This window comes from Triplophysa dalaica, chromosome 2 (assembly GCF_015846415.1).
Source record: "Triplophysa dalaica isolate WHDGS20190420 chromosome 2, ASM1584641v1, whole genome shotgun sequence".
Lineage (NCBI taxonomy): Eukaryota > Metazoa > Chordata > Actinopteri > Cypriniformes > Nemacheilidae > Triplophysa > Triplophysa dalaica.
Genome location: NC_079543.1, coordinates 14,182,892 through 14,194,877, shown reverse-complemented (window position 1 = coordinate 14,194,877; position 11,986 = coordinate 14,182,892). Strand labels below are relative to the sequence as shown.

At 39.9% G+C, this 11,986-nt stretch overlaps 1 long non-coding RNA gene across 1 annotated transcript; it reads right to left on the bottom strand.

Moving 5' to 3' along the window:
• Positions 1-1,765: 1,765 nt before the first annotated feature.
• On the bottom strand, positions 1,766-2,956 carry LOC130410400 (uncharacterized). Its single transcript, XR_008905006.1, has 3 exons — positions 2,874-2,956; positions 2,723-2,793; positions 1,766-2,642 (listed from the first exon to the last, which is right to left on the bottom strand). It is a non-coding gene; the product is annotated as an uncharacterized LOC130410400 (long non-coding RNA).
• Between the last annotated feature and the right edge of the window lie 9,030 nt (positions 2,957-11,986).

Genomic DNA, 11,986 nt, shown 5'->3' with positions numbered 1-11,986 from the left:
AATAGAGACATCGATGGACGATAGTCTTGAAATAGGTAAGATATAAAGGTTTTTTGCAACTAGAAACATGAACATCCATTGTTAAACACCCCAAGAACATAGTCAAAGCCTCCAAAACAGCCAAAGACTGGGTCCTTTAAGATGCTAAGAGTCAAAACTAATGTAGTAGACCTTGCTAGCTGCCAATTAGCTGTAATATTAGCAAAAATTTCCACAACATGTCTGTACCGCAGCATATTTTCAAGCTTTTACTAAAAATTAAAATCTCATTAACACGAGACTTTTAATAATAAATCCAAAACAAAAACCCATGAAGGGGTAATATAAAAAAAGAGGAATTTAATTGTAATACGGTTCAATAAAAGGAAGGAGGCGGGAACCGGCAAACATCTAAACAAACTTTAATCAAAAATAAACAAACCAGAACCACCTTGTTGGGCAGCCGCTGGCGGACGTCCCTCGTCCGCGCTACCCGAACTCCCCAGCCCCGCGAGGCCGCACGCAGCGAGGGCTCTTCGACAGCATGTCTCTCCTTCCTCCCGGGTTTCGGCACCAATGTAACAAGGTTCAATAAAAGGACATTTAAGGCACTTTAATCAAAATAAATAAACAATAATACGGAAGTAAAAGGCCGGCAGCCACCTCACGGTCGACTACAAGCCACAAGAACATAAATAAAAACTTAAAACATGTCCGGGCCCGGTCCTCTCTCGCTTGCAGTCCTGTCGATTCGTCCTTTTATGCTCCCGAACTCCTCCGTTGGAGATGCGGGACCGGTGCGCGCACAGCTGATTTCCACTATCAGTCACGTCACCAGCACTGCCCCACGGCTCCCGTCCCGCCTTCCTCGCTACAATAACAACATGACAGGACTAAAACTAAGACTAACTACACTTAAACAAGACTAAAATTAACTTTGACATGGACTACAAATAACTACACTAGTCTAGACTGACAAGAACTCACCAAACAGATCACAATGAACCAGCACATGACAGAAAACACAGGGGCATTATAAAGAGATCTAATCAAGAGGGGAACAGGTGCAGGGCATGAAATCATTAACAAGCAATAATGAGGAAAGGAGGGGGCGGGGACAAAGACGGACCGGAGATAGCGCATACTAAGTCATGACAACAAAATGCCTCTCTCCACACAAAACACGAGGCTCTATCATGATCCTGCCACTAGATCAAGAGAACCATGACAGATCTGTCATGTCGCTGATACATTACTATATTTTTTTTTGCTAAAAAACACATTTACTGTGGTTCTGTCGAATTGTCTTACCTTGTCAGATTTTCCTACTGCTGCGCAAAAATGTATTTTATCTAAACCAAATCGACAAAATAAACTCTGCCCTTATAAATGAGTAGGGAACATATGTGATTGTAACACATGCAAAGCAGTTTCGCAAACTGTGCATTACTAGTTATAATGTGGTAAATAACGTTCAGTTTCTAGCACAGTTCGATCGATTCGCTTAAATAAGACGCCATTACATCGAAAGAAGCCGCAGGGATTACTTTTATGTTGCCTCTATCTGTATTTTTAACATTTAAAGACATGAACCTTGAAAAGCCATGTGTGGCGGGGCGATGATGGGGCAGGTTCACAAATGAACCCGTTCATCTATCCCTTCAAGATCCGACTACACCACCCGGGAGGGTTAAACCCAGGACTAAAAGTAAACCCCATAAGCTAAGATCACACAGATTCGTTCTCTTCATAAATTAAGGTAGGCCGAGAACATGGGTATCCAGTAAAACAATGAGTTTTATTACATTGACATTTGTATAAAAGACAATAAAAATAGCTCAGCTTGGGCAAAACAGGCCACTACCAGCAGCCCGATTTAATGGGCCACGCACACCATAGCATATGGAAGAAAAGAAATCAGTAAACCAAAAATAAAGACATTAAGCACAATAATCACATAAGAAAATTAAATACACATTTACACAGGGCTGGGGTATCCACCACAGGGAAGATCGACCGTACTGATTGTACTAAAGCACACACTACCCGTGAGTTCAGATCCCACAATCACACACGTCACAAGTGTCACACAACACGGCAAACCTTGTAGCACCAACACCACTAGAGACCTTTCACCCGTGGGACCCCAGCTCCTGAAAGAAAGTAATAAACAAAGGAAAAAAACACTAGCCATTCAATAAATTGAAAACTAAATAAGAAAAAGATAAGAAACAAAAAGGAAGTTACACAAAGTAAAACAAAAACAAATAGCAATAATCAAACAATAATTAAACTCACAACAACCACAATTATGAGGACCAATAAGGCATGGCAGGTGGTCAGTGAAAGAGGAAGCCACTGTAAAGCTTCCATAACCCAGAGACAGTGACCACAGCGTCGGGGGTTCAGTATCAATAACTTTAACTTAGCCTTAGCTTAGCGGCAGAAACCTAAAGGCAGCGATCGCCGCGGCAAGTGTTCAATAGCAGTAGCTTTAACGTAACCTTAGCGGGAAAGATCCAGAGGCAGCAATCACCGCGCCGAGTGTTCAATAGCAGTACTTTAACGGCAAAACGACCCACTGTAGAATTCAACAGTACAGGACAACAAAAGGGAAGCAAAGGGAAAAATGAGGAGACTCCATAAATGGAAAAGGGAGGATCCTGTGACATAAATAAACATTGTTATTAGAAATAACCATTACCCGCTAGGATTTTCCCCAAATCATCCGTTAGTGACTTACCAAACCACGTCAATTAACCGCACACAGTTCACAGGTCAGGACACACAGTCTTCACCCGCCCCGTTGCTAAACTGGAGTACAGGGACTACACATTTAAACCCCTCGCCAATGGTAAGCCTCAATGAGTTAACTATCAAATATGTTTACATACCTGAATTTAGAGCAGTCAATAAATCCACCATAGCAACGTAAGCGACATACCGGACGAAAAGGACAGGCTAGGATGCAACAAACAATTTGTCAATACCGAGGAACGGCAATTAAGGACGAGAAGGCTGCGACATGCTTAACAGCACATACCTGCAACTACCACACCCACAGGGAAAGATCCGGATGTGACTCATTACAGGCTGCTGCCAACCACATCTAAATAGCCAGCACTGGTCGCGGATTGGCTATCCCAAATGTCAATCCCGAAACCTTCACTTCATCGTACTGCCACACATGGACCACATCTCCAGGTAAAAATCTTTATTGTTCTGCCTAAGAAATAATGTCACATACATCTTGGACGGCTTGAGGTTGAGTAATTGATCAGCAGCTCCACTACAGATATGACTGTTAATGCTCATCCAATGCAATTTAGGTTAAACGTATTTTGCATTTTTTTGCATGCAGTATTTGGGGCACTTATTTATGAATTTCTGCATTGTGGGGCCTTATCCACATGATTGAACAGTGTTGGAAGTGCATAAATGGTTTTAACTGGAAAACTGAGTTCATAAACTGTATCAGTGGTAAGAGCAGTGTGTTAACAACACAAGGTTGTGGGTTCGATCCCAGGGGATTGCATAATATATAATATATATTTATATATATAAATGTATAGGATATTCCAATTTAAGTCGCTTTGGATAAAAGCGTCTGCCAAATGCATAAATGTCAACTCAACTTTATTTATATAGCGCTTTTTACAATTTTCATGTTACAAAGCAGCTGTACATTAGACATATTTAATACAAGTAAAACAACTAAAGTCATATACCTTTAAAAACAAGAAAAAGGTGAAAACACAAAAGACAGACATACAAATGCTCCACACACACAATATGCATACACACTTATACACATAGACGCTCACACGCAAACACACTCGGACACACGCACAGTGAAAGAACACATTTTAGATAAAGCAGAAAGAACCACAGGTCAAATATTAAATGAACTATAAATTCATATATGCAATATTAATTATGTAAAACTACTGAATTCTAAAGCAGCCCCCCGGCGGGGCAAATAGTGCAAAACAGTATGCAAATGGTGGCGAGGAACCCAAAACTCCAATCGAGAAAAAAAAACTCAGGAGAACCCAGGCCCAACTAGTGGATTCCATTTCCCCTCTGGCAAAAGCTGTTGCCTCTGCACAAGCTCAACAGTGTGTTCCTGGTTCCATCTAAATAATGCAGCCTAGATCCTCTGAGGATTAATATTATTGAAGTGTAGTGTATGCAAGATTGAAAAGATGCGTCTTTAGTCTAGATTTAAACTGACAGAGTGTGACAGAGACTATTCCAAAGTTTAGGGGCTAGATATGAAAATGATCTACAACCTGCACTTGATTTTGAAATTCTAGGTATAACCAACTGACGGGACGCCTGAAAGCGTAATGCACGTGGAGGATTGTAATACAATAGAAGTTCACTCAAATACTGTGGCGCTAGACCATGTAGGGCTTTATAGGTAATAAGAGAGATCTTATAGTTAATGCGATGCTTTATAGGTAACCAGTGCAAGGTTGACAGAACCGGGGTTATATGCTAATACTTTTTTGTACGTGTAAGAACTCGAGCTACCGCGTTTTGAACCAGTTGGAGTTTTTGTAATAGGCCTGCAGGGCAACCACCTAAAAGTGCATTACAGTAATCTAGTCTTGATGTCATGAATGCATGAATTAATTTCTCTGCATCTGACAGTGACAGCATATGACGTAGTTAAAATATATTCTTAGAGGCCCTAAGACTGAGCCCTGTGGTACACCGTACTGGACTTGCGATTTGCGGGACACCTCATTTTTTATTGCTACAAATTGAAAACGGTGGGATAAATAAGACTTAAACCATTTCAATGCTATTCCGTTAATGCCGACGTAATTTTCGAGTCAATGTAGGAGTATGCTGTGGTCAATGGTGTCAAATGCAGCACTAAGGTCTAGCAGCAACAATAACGAAATACAGCCACGGTCAGACGGAAAATGCAGATCTTTTTTAACTCTGATCAAAGCAGTCTCTGTACTGTGACATTGTCGAAATCCAGACTGGAATTCTTCATTAATGTCATTCCTTTGGAGGAAGGAGCATAATTGAGTTGAAACTTCTTTTTCCAGAACTTTCAAAATAAAAGGTAAATTCGATATAGGCCTGTAATTCCCTAATTCTCTAGGGTTGAGTTTGGGTTTTTTGACAAGGGCCCTTATAACAGCCACCTTAAATGCTTTAGGCACATGTCCTAATGTCAGAGATGAGTTAATAATACTAAGAAGAGGATCTATAATTTCTGGGAGCATTTCTTTCAGTAGTTTTGTAGGTATAGGGTCTAGCATGCATGTTGTTGATTTAGATGATCTAATGATTTTAGACAGTTCATCGTGATCTATGGTAGAAAATAATTGCTATTTCTCCTTAGGGGTGCTGTAGTTAGTTTGTTCAGCGGGTTTCACTTCTGGTTCACTTCTGAGGCTGCAATCCGAAACAGCAATGTAGGGCAAAATCATTGTCACTGTATGTGGATACTCTGCGCTGTATGATACATCTTCTTACATTTATCGAAACAGGAAAAAAGGATCTTGGAAGAAAGTGAGGAGTACCGACAATCTGGTAAGTCTCAACAAAACCCATGTCAGCCATTTCAAAATTGTTTTTATTTATTAAATCAGCGCTATTGGTCACCCTTTACGTCTGTCTTCCTGTTTTACAAAAAATATATAACAATGCAACCAGATGTGAAACCCGCTGAACAAACCAACTACAGCACCCCTAAGGAGAAATTGCAATTATTTTCTACAGTAGATCACAATGAACTCTCTAATATCATTAGATCATCCAAATCATCCAAATCAACAACAACTCAACTCAACTTTATTTATCTAGCGCTTTTTACAATTTTCATTGTTACAAAGCAGCTGTACATGAGACACATTTAATACAAGTATGAATTCTAAAGTAGCCCCCCCGGCCAAAAAAAACCTCAGGGGAACCCAGGCCCAACCAGGGGATTCCAGTTCCCCTCTGGCAAAAGCTGCTTCCTCTGCACAAGCTCAACAGTGCTTGCACAACAAGGCTTAGTAAAAATATAAAAATTAAGGATTAAAGATTATCATTAATAATCTAATAGCATTTGAAATGTTGTAGGAAAAACAAAGTTGTCGTGTCCTTTATCCAGCTCTATCCTCTTAGCACTTGTCAGGTCACCGCTTCCCATTCTCAGCTCTGCCATCAGGTCTGGGCATGAACTGCATCCTGCGGTAACCTTGGAACAAAGAGACAAGACTGGCTGAGAGTAGAGTACTGTTCTGCACTCTTTGATGTAACAAGTACATCATTTGTTGTTGGATGTGTTCCTGGTTCCGGTTGATCTAAATAATGCAGCCTAAATCCTCTGAGGATTAATATTATGGAGGTGTAGTGTATGCAAGATTAAAAAGATGAGTCTTTAGTCTAGATTTAAACTGACAGAGTGTGTCTGCCTCCCGGACCGTGCAGGGAAGAATATTCCAAAGTTTAGGCGCTAGATAAGAAAAGGATCTTCCACCTGCACTTGATTTTGAAATTCTAGGTATTACCAACTGACAGGACCCCTTAGAGCGTAATGTACGTGGAGGTCTGTAATACAATAGAAGTTCATTCAAATACTGCGGCGCTAGACCATGTAGGGCTTTATAGGTAATAAGCAAGATCTTAAAGTTAATGCGATGCTTTATTGGTAACCAGTGCAAGGTTGACAGAACCGGGGTTATATGCTCATACTTTTTTGTACGTGTAAGAACTCGAGCTGCCGCGTTTTGAACCAGTTGCAGTTTTTGTAATAGGCCCGCAGGGCAACCACCTAGAAGTGCATTACAGTAATCTAGTCTTGATGTCATGAATGCATGAATTAATTTCTCTGCATCTGAAAGTGACAGCATATGACGTAATTTAGATATATTCTTAAAATGGAAAAATGCAATTTTACAGGTGTTTGCGACATGGCTTTCAAATGAGAGAGTACTGTCGAATACAACGCCAAGATTCTTAGCTGATGACGAGGATTTTATGGAGCATCCGTCAATCGTTAGGCAGTATTCTTGGTTGTTACGCATAGCAGTTTTCGGTCCAGTTAGTAACACTTCTGTTTTGTCCGAGTTTAGTAGTAAAAAATTGTTACTCATCCACATTTTTAAGTCAACTATGCAATCCTTTATTCGATGAAACTGCTGGGTTTCATGAGGCATCGAGGAAATATAAAGTTGAGTATCATCAGCATAACAGTGAAAGCTAATTCCGTGTCGCTTTATTATATCTCCTAGAGGTAGCATGTATAATGCGAAGAGCAGGGGTCCCAAGACTGAGCCCTGTGGTACACCGTACTGGACTTGTGATTTGCGGGACACCTCATTGTTTATTGTTACAAATTGAAAACGGTCGGATTAATAAGACTTAAACCATTTCAATGCTATTCCGTTAATGCCGACGTAATTTTCGAGTCTATGTAGAAGTATGCTGTGGTCAATGGTGTCAAATGCAGCACTGAGGTCTAGCAGCACCAATAACGAAATACAGCCACGGTCAGACGCTAAAAGCAGATCATTTGTAACTCTGATCAAAGCAGTCTCTGTACTGTGACATGCTCGAAATCCAGACTGGAATTCATCATTAATGTCATTCCTTTGGAGGAAGGAGCATAATTGAGTTGAAACTACTTTTTCCAGAACTTTAGATATAAAAGGTAAATTCGATATAGGCCTGTAATTCCCTAGTTCTTTAGGGTCGAGTTTGGTTTTTTTTAAAAGAGGCCTTATAACAGCCACCTTAAATGCTTTAGGCACATGTCCTAATGTCAGAGATGAGTTAATAATACTAAGAAGAGGATCTATAATTTCTGGGAGCATTTCTTTCAGTAGTTTTGTAGGTATAGGGTCTAGCATGCATGTTGATGAACATGCGTGCTAGACCCTGTACCTACAAAACTACTGAAAGAAATGCTCCCGTAAATTATAGATTAGATAATTATCGCTATATTAAATTATAGCGTCTGACCGTGGCTGTATTTCGTTATTGGTGCTGCTAGACCTTAGTGCTGCATTTGACACCATTGACAACAGCATACTCCTACACAGACTCGAAAAGTACGTTGGCATTAATGGAATAGCATTGAAATGGTTTAAGTCTTATTTATCTGACCGTTTTCAATTTGTAGCAATAAACAATGATGTGTCCCGCAAATCGCAAGTCCAGTACGGTGTAACACAGGGCTCAATCTTAGGGCCTCTGCTCTTCGCATTATATATGCTACCTCTAGGAGATATAATAAGGCGACACGGAATAAGCTTTCACTGTTATGCTGATGATACTCAACTTTATATTTCCTCGAAGCCTCATGAAACCCAGCAGTTCCATCGAATAAAGGAATGCATAGTTGATTTAAAAAACTGGATGAGTAACAATTTTTAACTAGTGTAATCTGGGACAAAACAGAAGTGTTACTTACTGGAAACTTACTTAAAAACCGCCATACGTTACAACCAAGAATACTTCTTAACTATTGATGGATGCTCCATAAAATCCTCATCGTCAGCTAAGAATCTTGGCGTTGTATTCAATAGTAATCTGTCATTTGAGAGCCATGTCGCCAACACATGTAAAATTGCCTGCACTGTCCAGGAGGCAGACACACTCTGTCAGTTTAAATCTAGACTAAAGACGCATCTTTTTAATCTTGCATACACTACATTTCCATAATATTAATCCTCAGAGGATTTAGGCTGCATTATTTAGATCAACCGGAACCAGGAACATATCCAACAACAAATGATGTACTTGTTGCATCAAAGAGTGCAGAACAGTAGTCTACTCTCAGCCAGTCTTGTCTTTTTGTTCCAAGGTTACCGCAGGATGCAGTTCATGCCCAGACCTGATGGCAGAGCTGAGAATGGGAATCGGTGACCTGGCAAGAGCTGAGATGATAGAGCTGGATAAAGGACACGGCAACTTGACACGATTTTTCTACAACACTTCAAATGCTATTAGATTGTTAATGATAATCTTAAATCTATAATTTACCTTATTAGTACGTTTATTTATTTTTTATTTAGCCTTGTTGTGCAAGCATTGTTGAGCTTGTGCAGAGGCAGCAGCTTTTGCCAGAGCGAAACTGGAATCCCCTGGTTGGGCATGGGTTCTCCTGAGTTTTTTTTTCTCCATTGGAGTTGTGGGTTCCTCGCCACCATTTGCATATTGTTTTGCACTTTTTGCCTGGCCGGGGGGGCTGCTTTAGAATTTAGACATAATTAATATTGCATATAAGAATTTATAGTCCGTTTAATATTTGAACCGTGTTTCTCTTTCCTTTACCTCAAATGTGCGCTTTCAATGAGCGTGTGTGCGAGTGTGTTTGCGTGTGTGCGTCTATGTCTATGTGTGTAAGTATGTTTGCATATTGTGTGTGTGGAGCATTTGTATGTCTGTCTTTTGCAGTTTTCACCTTTTTCTTGTTTTTACAGGTATATGCCTTTAGTTGTTTTTCTTGTATTCAATGTGTCTCATGTACAGCTGCTTTGTAACAATGAAAATTGTAAAAAGCGCTGTATAAATAAAGTTGAGTTGAGTTGAGTTGGTGGTATCGTGCGTCATCACTACTCCGGGCCAGTTGAAGGGTGCTCCTGGTAGGTGGTATGCTGCCTTGTACATTTTATAATTGTAACCCGCCCTTTTAGTTTCTATATGGCGAGTCTGCAGACCTGGAGCATGCAGTTTTGCGCCCCAGGCAGTTTTACGCCCCTGCTGTTCCTTATTAGCTACAAGAGGCAACGGCTTGCAAAACGGATGGAGATCTAACATTCCTGCTACTGGATTTGAAAGTCTTAAATGTAAAAAGATTTCTTACTGTCCTGTACTTTGAGTTTATTAGTAATTTGCGTGACTGCAAATGTGTTCATTAGCTAACGTTAGCAAGTTAGCTGCTGTGTAGCTTGCACGCTATGGACTAACGGCTAACAACCGACTGCTACCTCAGAATCTAGTTTGAACTATTAGTATAGCTCAGATATATAACCCGCGGGAGCCAAAATAGTGCTTAAGTACATGCACAGTTTATGAAGTGACATGATGTAACAGCGGTTTATGCCTAGTCAACAAATTCACGTGCATTGCGCTGCCGACGTAGCTTAAACAGCGATAGTATTTAAAACAGACAATTCTGCTTATCAACCACATCGGGGAACAATACACCAAAACGGCTCGTTCTTGCTTTAACTGACCAAAGTATATAAATGTGAGAAGGATACATTAAGCGTACATTTTGGAGTTAGACTTATAATTTTGATGTCCGTCGTTTCAACTATTGAATATATTACACAGTATTTAGTTCAATTACATCAGAAGTAACCGTAATTATATTACAGAACAAATAAGAGTAATCCCTTACTTTACTTAATTACTTTAATTAGTAATCAAATTACTTAGTAACTAGTTACACCCAACACTGGTTGTGTGTGTGCGTTTGTGGAGAAATGTAGTTCCTTTATTTGTGTGTGCGGATGGTTATTTGTGTATGTATTTATTTTCGGATGGTGTGTGGTGAGCACACTGGCGCCGTTGTACTGTGGCTGCCGTCGCATCATCCAAGTGGATGCTGCACACTGGTGGTGGGTGAGAAAAGACCCCCCTCATATGATTGTAAAGAACTTTGTGTGTACAGCAATACACAATAAAGCTCTATATAAATGCCTCATTCATTGAGTGTACATGGGTTGAATTTTTTGGTTTGTTTTGGTTTTCCTATGTTTGTTTTTTTGCTCTCCCGACATAGTATTTCCCATGAAACCTTGAAATTGATGGCCTGTGATATGTTGGGCTAGTGGGTCACTGTATGGTATGTCTGTTTACTTATCATGTGTACTTTATAGTGCTGTGAGAAATTCTGCTGACGCAAAATAATGACCAGCTATAGAGTTAAACGAAGTGTCAAAAATAAAGTTGGATACATACACCTATGCTTGTTCTTCCATTGATTTGGATGACCTGTCGTTGAATTGTTGTGGTAGATCCTCGTAATTGAGGTTTTAAGAGGGCTCCAATTAATATCTTATGTTGGCCCCTGTCACATATGCTAGTGATGTAACATTCTGTGCCGAGGCTTGGGAGCGTGTGCCGAGAAATCCCTAAAGCTTTCAGTGAAGCCGTGTCCAGGCTTGTACAGCTTTAGATCAATGACGTCATAGATGACGTTTGAAGCCCCGCTTCCGCCTGAGTGGTTCAGTAAGCAGTTCCAATCTTTCCGCGGCATTTTGACAGCTTTCTAAACCAAGTTACACAAGCACATTGACTGCCCTCTGCCCATTGAAGCAGAGACACTTTCCAGTTTTAGTATAATAGTATTGCCCTTTTTACTGATTATGACTAAATAATTGTTTACACACATTTGATAGGCCCTTTCATTACAAGTCAATGGGTTTGTTACACAGTTATGTTATACAATCATTATATACCACCAGAAAATACACACTATATTCATGAATGAATTTTTTTTTTAATTTTTAAGCCTTAACTGGTGCAAAATACAGTGCATCATAGACCACATCAGTGCGGATCCGTAATGTGTCTGCTTGTTTTTCACTCTTTGGCCACCAGGTGGTATTGTGAGTAAATGAAGCCTCGAGAAAAAAGCCTTTTGTGAACCACTTGGCTGAAAAGGTTCAATGCTTCATGGGGCTTCATCTCACCACCACTAGTAAATATTTCCACATCATGTAGTTTCTGTATGACATTTTTGCCTAATACGGGATTTTTCTAAGAAGCTACTTTGGTTGTAGGGAGGGTTTCAGGTCTCCTAAAGTCAGAAGATGGCAAATGAAGATGTTTTGTTGGATGCCACAACTGCTACTAAGTATTTATACATACAAATTATATTGACATAAATTATATTTACCTAATATATAAGGACCCTGTCCTTATTTTTTGTATTTGTGTCAAAGCAATAAAGCCAATCAGTTTACTGTCATCAAAGTAAAGCTAGAATTAGTTGTTTTGTCTCACCCCAAGACTTTGAAGAACCAGTTCAAGGTGTCATCAC